The following is an 8,655-nucleotide window of genomic DNA, read 5'->3' on the forward strand; positions in this document are numbered from 1 at the left end:
AAAGATAATAATAATTAAAGATACTTAAAGTTAATTAAAGATAATTAAAGATAATAATTCAGGTTTGGGGCTTAACAAGTAATTTTTTTTTTAAATGGATTGCTTAGAAATAATAATTCAAGACTTTTCAGAAAATGATATAAAAATTGATAATTATGGATTTTTAGGTTTTCCTTTTTTATTCTTCTTTTTCATTTGGTAATTTGAAAATTAAACTTTGGAATCTGAATTTTGAAGTTTAAAGGGTATTCGAATTTGCTGGACTTTTTTTTTTTTTTTTTTTGTCCTCTCTCGCGGGGATATTTAATAGTTGTAGTTACGTGATATTTGTAATTTTTTTTATATAAAAAAAATACATAAAAAAAGACCCAAGACTCCACAGGCAGAGGGGTTGATGTTGCCGGCGGAATTTCGGCGACGGGTCGTAAAAATAATCCCTGAAGCTTGGTGGTGATGCTGGTGCTTATGATGGATGCCGAGGTTGGGCCAGGTGGTGCCTCCAAATCCACGGGCATCGAGGGTCATCCAGCAACAAAAATCCGCTAAACGGGAAAATAAACACTAAGCCAATGCAGGGAATGGCAAGGAGCTCAATATTTTCTCACCTCTATTCTTATAAAAAAAATCACACACTAATTTTCTCCTCCACGAGGTTAAGTCACTGGTTTAATAATTTTTATCCACAGATGCACAGGTCTGCCCGCAGCGAGATTCAGAATAAAAGTGAAATCAGGTGGCAGACAGGAAATGCATCTTTTGGGATTGTCACTTTTTGACAGGTGCTTACGTGGGTGGGTGAATTCCCAAAAAGGGGAGCAGCTGTGGTGGGGGGTGAATGTCAATTGGGGTCAGCTGAGCCTATCGATATTTTTAATTAGCTGCATTGGGTTCAAGAGGTAAATAAGACCATATGTTTTTTGTTTACTATTTTTGTTTTCTTTTTTTTTTCTAAAAAATTTTTAAATTACTTTTTTTTTGTTTTGTTTTGGCTTTGAACCAGCGAGCGACCCCCACAAACTTTAGCCGACAACGATATGGTGGAAGAATCTATCTGAGCCACAGTTTAAATATTTTAAAGCAAATAAAAGAAACTGTTTTTGCACTGATTCAATACTCCTTTGATGAACCATGTACTGCGAACTCCAAACGCATAAACAGTATTCAAGGATCGGTCGAGCCAAAGAGACATACAGTGTTTTAGTGGTGAAGGATCTCTTCAAACTCTTTTGACCAGCAATTGATAAAAGCAAGTACTTCTCTGGCTTTATTAACTGTTACAGAAATATGTTCATTAAACGACAGCTTGTGGTCGAAATGAACTCCAAGAGCATTCATTAAGGAAACACGATTTAAAACCTAATTCCCAAGTGAGTGGGGGGGATGAAATAAAGCATCCTACGATTAAACGCTTAAGAGGAGATTGTTAGAGCATTACAAGAAGACTTCATCAAGTAGTAGCATAGCTTACGACACTAGGTAAGACGTTAACAAAAAGGATAAACAAAACGTTAAAAAAGGATAATAGTTATATTCAATAAATATACAAAAAAAGAAGAGGTCCTAAGTGACTGCATTGCGGAACACCAGATGTAACGATACATATGTAACGTTATTAACGTAAATGTATCTTGTGATGTGATGTTCTTGAACAAAACACGATGCGTAAGATTCGATAGATTCGAAGCCATCCATTTGGAGGAAAACCCATAAGATGCAGTTTCCAGAGAAGACGATGATTAACAGGATCGAAAGCTTTGCTAAAATTAGTGTAAACAACATTGGTTTGCATTCGTTTTAGATAACCCTTGTAGACGATCGAAGAGAATTTCATCAGATTGGTTGTAGCTGGGTGGAGGAAATGATGCTTTTGCAATGATATTGCAGTTACGATGTTACCAGTTTCTCTAGCAGCTTGGGAATTGCAGAAAGTTTAGCAATTTCGCGGTAGTTTCCTATAAGTTATTTAGATCCTTTCTTATGAAGTGGAATAATAAAAGATTTATTCCATCTTATGGGAAGGCATGAAAAGTCCAACGATAAATTGAATAGGGTAGTCACATAAGAGGATAGCATAGGATATCGGAGCCTTACCTGAGAATACAGCTAAGATATTAGCAATACCTTGTTCTAAAGAATCGGAAATATTTTCATAAGTTGGGGAAGGAGAAAAAAGACTGGATTTGCGTTTCATATTGACAAACGAATAGAAGGAGCTTGGATTATCGGATTTCGGAAGTTTGCCTTACAATTCGCAGTGTAACGCTTATTAAGTTGATTATTTAGAATAATAAACTGGTTACGAATTTAAAGAAACTTTGTCTGATGAAACAAAGATCCAGACTTAAGAAACATTTTGTGAGCTCCATATTTCCTGTTCCAGGGAACAAAATTGCACAAACAATTTACGCAATACGCAAAATATATGAAAAATATGCAAAATATATGCAAAATATGCTAAATACATGCAAAATACATACATGATTAAAATCAATTACTTAATAAAAGCTATTCGTGGAGACGTAATAGATTAAAATTTGATTGATTATTATTAATAGTTATTTTTATTTATGGTAATTTGTGTTGCAGTAGAAAATCATAATTTTTCCATGAAGCTACTTGTAAAGCTTTGGCGTTTATCACCACAATTCCATTGATCTTGACAATGGAAGGCCCCTCGCTTCCAAGGAACTTATTATTTCGGCAATTATATTAAAATTCGATTTCATAATTTAAAATCCCGATGTAGTTGAGGATTTCTCATCTGGTATTTGTTGCCATGTGTATTTTAAAAAAAAATTGGATGAATGGATATTTGATGCTTTTGACCTGTTATGAAAAGCAGTAGCAATGTGCTGCTGCAATTATAAAAAATTAGAATGATACCAAACTTTAAGACTAAATATCACAATTTTCACAATAATATCACATATTTTACAAAATACACAATTTCCAATTACTTCGAAACTATTCTCGGGAAGGCTGTTAAACCATTTTCCCATTAAATTTCTTTTGGGAAAATTTATTTTTGGCATGGCTTGTTACGTTACTTAAATATCAGCTTGAACTCGTTTTTTAAAACCACAAGTTAACACGTAAATCAATTAGACCACAAAGATTGCAAATTCTATATATATTTATGTTACGTGACCCACATTTTTTATTCCTGGTTTATTAATATTTAAAAAGTAAATATACCTTTTTTTACGAAATTTAATTGCATATTTTTTGAATATTTTTATAACCTTGCAGAGGGTATTATAATTTTGGTGAAAAGTGTGCAACGCAGTGAAGGAGACATCTCCGACCCTATAAACTATATATATTCTTGATCAGAATCACCTCCTGAGTCGATATGAGCATGTCCGTAGTCTCTCAGTTTTAAAGCTATTGAGTTGAAACTTTGCACACATCCTTTCCTTTGCAGGCAGTATATAAGTCGGAACGGCCGGGATCGGTCGACTATATCCTATAGCCGCCATATAACGAACGGAAATGCCACTTTTGGTGATTTTTAAGTTAGAGGGTTGGGACTTTTCACACACATGTTATATGTAACGAAAATATCTTATGTGCAAAATTTCAGAAGTTCAGTTCTTAAAATTAGAAAGATGGGACTTGGTACAGATTCTATTTTGAACAAAAAATTATCTTTTCTGTCGAATTTCATAAGGATCGTTCGACTATATTATATAGCTGCCATATAACTGAACGATCGGAATTGGCATAACTTTGGTGTTTATTAAACTAGAATGATGGGACTACGTATTCCATTTTGGGCAATTGAATCAGATCTGGATCATAAGGATCGGCCAACTGTACCCTACAGCTGCCAACAACCTTAACTAAAAGGGTATATCAACTTTGGCTCCGCCCAAAGTTAGATTTCTTTTCTTGTATACTTTCTTTTTATTTTTTTTGAGGCTTTAAGTTTATTTTCATCGTTACAATTTCATGATCAAATTTTGGATCTGAGTCAAGACGATATAAATGCAAAAAGGGTAATACGTCGGTAGAATTTGGCTCAACTGAGACATTCCAACTGTTCTACTTTAATTATTTTTCTAATTTACTTTTTTTTGTAACTTGTGTTTTAACCTTATCTGATTGATTTCAACTAGGTATTGTGTGTTTTTTAACTAGACTTCGACTATCATTTATAGTTTAATTTAGATTTTTTTTTTACCATTACGACCTTGTTTCTGCTGAAACTGGGCTCCTTATTTTTAAATCTGTCTCATTTTATTAAGTGCACTCGTGGTTAACACCTTAGCCATCATCGCGAGGTACCTTAATTTAGGTGTTATTCTATTCAGACACTCTATCAGCAACGCGCAGACTCTCTGTGTTGGACAATCTTATGACACTAAGAAAACATCACCGAAAACCAATCGACAAGGTTTTGGACGCTGATCATCATGACTGATGGGGTTCCTTTTGCTCTTCGCTCCAGGATTTACAGGAACGGGATGATGGATTGAGCTGCCCTTTTGGGGCAGAAATCGTATGCTCACCTCTATCGGCTCCAAAGCATGGGTACTCTGCAATGGCTTATAAACACTGCTGCCCTCTATAATAAAAAAAACGCCTGAAGAAAGGCTTATTCCTCAGTACTGCTCTTCACAGAGTTGTACTTTCCCATGAAGGTTTGGTTACACACTGAATTGAGTAAAAATCTAGGATTTTCATGTGTTCACTCTTACTGGCTGGATTCACTATTTTTGCACCAGTTTAGGATTCATACATTTTTATATAAAATATAAAGCTTACATATTTTTGGAGGATTTTTATCTCGATATGACCTTTCTGTGTATACTCGCCAGATATCTATGTCCTTAACAAAGCGTAAGTACCCTTCCGATGTAACCATATGTAACCGATGTAACCGACATTACAGAAACCATACCAAAATTACCTTACTCATCACAAATTACTAAAAACTTAACATTAAAAATATTCTCCAAAGATAAGTCAAGCTCTCTGTCCACTAACTTCAAGCCGTTCAAATCAAAAACTAAACCCTCAACCTAAAACAAACACACCGATGCACGACAGCGAATCCATCTAAAATCCACCAACCTTATCCTAACTTAACTCGATGTTCACCGCAAAAATGTCCCTCAATATAATCCAATGGAATATAAAAGGTTACTTTAATAACTGTAACCAACTATAATAACTATATTGATGAAAAACCACTCTCCACACATCATCGCTCTCCAATAATCACACATACAATACACCAATAACATACCCACCACCCTAAACTACATTCTACTAACTAATAAAGCCACGAACAGATTTGGCGGCTACTAGTTCATAAATCGATCGACCATTCCATAATCAACACCACAAACAATCTCGAAACACTAGAAATACTCGTAAAATCCCAGCAAAACGTACACATACAGACAGTTTACATCTCTTCAAGCAAAACGGTCACAAGACAAATATTAGAAAATACATTGGATAGAAATGAACTACCCTCATTAATAGTGGGGGACTTTAATGGTTGACACCCAGCCTGGGGCTCCCCTACCTTTAACCCAACCCTTTAAACTTATACAAAAATTTCTCGACACATCCCAACTTATCTTCTTAACGCAACACATACACACACATTGACCTTTCCCTTTGCTCGCTAGCCCCACACACCAAGTGGAAAATACTCGATAATCTTCATGGAAGCGACAACTTCCCAATAATCATCTCCCTTAAATAAGGTAAATAAATTCAACAAACCCTTTTTTAAACTAAAAAACGTCAATTGGGACCAGTACCTTTCCCTCACACACAATTAACAAAAAGGCCGCCCAAATCAACAGAATCATTTTTCATAATGCGAACAGCTCTATCCCGCAAACCTTATCAAATACTAAACCATATAAGGTTCCCTGGTGGAAAAAACACTTAGCTCACTTACAAAAAGAAAAACAATTGGAATACTTGGAAAGCTTGGAATACCCTTAACCACAACATAAATCTTCAAAACATAACAGATTTCTGTCGCAAGAATGCCAAATATAGATTTTAAATAAAAAAATGTAAAAATGAAGCATTCAACTCCTTTGCATCCACCATAGATCCGTCAACACCCTCATCCAAAATATGAGGCAAAATAAGGATCTTTTGCGGACTTAACCGAATCAAACAAATTCATGCAATACTAAACCCCGAAACTAACACCCCAACAACTTCTACCAACGACATTGTCTATATATTTGCTCGTCATTTCTCAGAGCTTTCAAACGACCGGAACTTCTCAGAGGAGTTCCGAACCAACAAATACAGAAGCAACACAAAAAACTGCACGCTCTGCCCAAAAGCCAAAACCATAGAGGAAAAGATTACTCTCCTCGAACTAACATCAGCCTTACAAACGCTAAAGGGAGCCACTCCAGGGTTAAATAGATTCTCATAAGAAATGATAAAAAACAGCTCATCCAACACAAAAAACAGAATAAAATACCTTTTTAACAAAATCCTAGACAGTTACATACCGCAAGCCTATAAAACAAGCCTCATCATACCGATCCTCAAGCCAAAAACTGAGAAAACAAAACTAAGTTCTTACATACCCATATCTCTTAACTGCTGCCTTGCAAAAGCTCTCGACAAGATAATGCCAAAAGATTATGGTGGTTTGTGACCGAAAAAAAATTACTCAATGAAAACCCATTTGGCTTCAAAAAAGGAAAATCGACTTTGGATAGTCTACTCTACGTAGACTACCTCATAACGAAGTCAAAGAAGCACACATCACTCATCTCTCTTGACTTCCCAAGAGCCTTCGATCGAGTAAGGGTGCACACCATAATAGACCAGATCCAAGAGTGGAAAATAGGCCCAAAAATAACTATTTACATAAAAAACTTTATGCTCAATAGAAAAATAATTGTCCGTGTAGGACCACACATATCTAACTCTCATCCCCTATATAACGGTATCCCCCAAGGATCACCAATATAAGTTTTATTATTCTTAATAGCCTACAATAAACTTGCAAATACCATAGCTTAACATAAAAGCATTAAGTTTGACGTATACGCCGACGACTTTTTCCTTATAATAAATTGCCAAGAAAACAGACTCACTCATACTCTCACTCCACCAAAAACTAAATATAATAAAATGCTTATCCAGCCATAAATTTAATTGCAATACCAACACACTCCTTCACGTCGCTAAAGCAACGGTCATCGCTAAACTGGAATACGGTTTGTTCCTTTACGAACACTCACCCAAAAGCACCTTAAACAAATTAAAGACCCCGTTCAATGCTAAATATCTAATTTAATCAACGAGTCCAATATTCTCACAATAGAGCTAAATCAAGACCTACAAACAGTCAAACTTACCAGAAATTAATTTTTCCCAGAGACCCACCCATACAAAAATTTGTTAAGCACCGAAAAATCAGAAAAAACCTAACCACTATAAACCGAACAAAAGGTGTCGGATGCTCTTCGTTCAGCAAAAGATCAGAATAAAATGAATTCTGCGAGCGTGGGTATGTTCCCTGCTACATTAAAGCTTCCCGACCTAACGGTAAGATCGCATGATTTTCTACCTACTTTCAGTCAGTGGATTCGTGGGTAACTGGACTTTGCTTATGTCTCTTTCATTCTTCTCTCCCTTCTCTCTCAATACAGTAAGGGTAAGAAATATTCGCCTGCCTAGGAAGTCGTTCTTATTTTTATATACGATAGGGTGCTTGCTACACACCCCTCCCCTACAGTTTGAATCGAGGGAATACCCTTGCATTGAAACTGGATAACACTAGGCGAGTACCCAGTTACCAAATATCTTTGGCATTATATTTCCCAATTACCTTGCCATTTATGTCCTCCAGCAAGTAACAAGAAGTTTCTTTTTAATTCTGGCTCTCTTTCCAACTGGGGCAAGTATGGCGTTAAAATTTTCAGCTGCCATGCTTAACAAGAAATTCCTTTTGATGACATTTTGCCCTACCTCAAAAGTTCGCGGTCGACATCTCAGATCGTAGCTTCGTTTATTTCGTGCGTAGGCTTTCGACACATACTTATATATGTTTGATCCGATTTGCTGGAATTCATCAGCTCTGGGTAATCCAGCACTGCCCTCGGATAGGAGATTTAGATTACGTAACAGTTTAAAATCTTGGGCGTGATTAAGCATGTGTTGGCAAAAAACTGCGAAATAAGGTGAAATTCCTATCGATTGGTGGATGGAATTTCTAAGAGCGGCATTTATGCTACTCAAGAAAGTATCCCACTCGCGTTGGTCTGCCTTGATATAAGTTCTAAGGGCTGAATTTATTGACCTACTTACGCGTTCCGCTGCATTTGACTGTGAGGCATATACTCCAGTAAAGATTTTTTGCACACCGAAATTAGAAAGGAAGTCAGTGATTTCGCGACTCTTGAATTGAGTTCCGTTATCACTAACGATAATTTCGAGCACTCCAAAATATGCCCTCGTTTAGGATATCTATTACTGCCCTCGATGTGAACTTCCGCATATATAACTCCGACACGATGGGGATTTGAAACTAACAGTTTCCAATAGAGGTGGGCATGGGCTGAATTTTTCGACACGGCCCAACACGACACGACAGCTTAGTTTTTTTAGCACGCACGCACACGCACGGCCAAAAATTTTGCCAACACGGCCCAACAC

At 36.4% G+C, this 8,655-nt stretch overlaps 1 long non-coding RNA gene across 1 annotated transcript; it reads right to left on the reverse strand.

The window, feature by feature from the left end:
• Positions 1 to 286: 286 nt before the first annotated feature.
• On the reverse strand, positions 287 to 1,009 carry LOC116656568. The gene is made up of 2 exons (XR_004311528.2): positions 606 to 1,009; positions 287 to 542 (listed from the first exon to the last, which is right to left on the reverse strand). It is a non-coding gene; the product is annotated as an uncharacterized LOC116656568 (long non-coding RNA).
• Positions 1,010 to 8,655: the final 7,646 nt, after the last annotated feature.

The sequence above is a fragment of the Drosophila ananassae genome, chromosome 2L, assembly GCF_017639315.1.
Source record: "Drosophila ananassae strain 14024-0371.13 chromosome 2L, ASM1763931v2, whole genome shotgun sequence".
Taxonomy (NCBI): domain Eukaryota; kingdom Metazoa; phylum Arthropoda; class Insecta; order Diptera; family Drosophilidae; genus Drosophila; species Drosophila ananassae.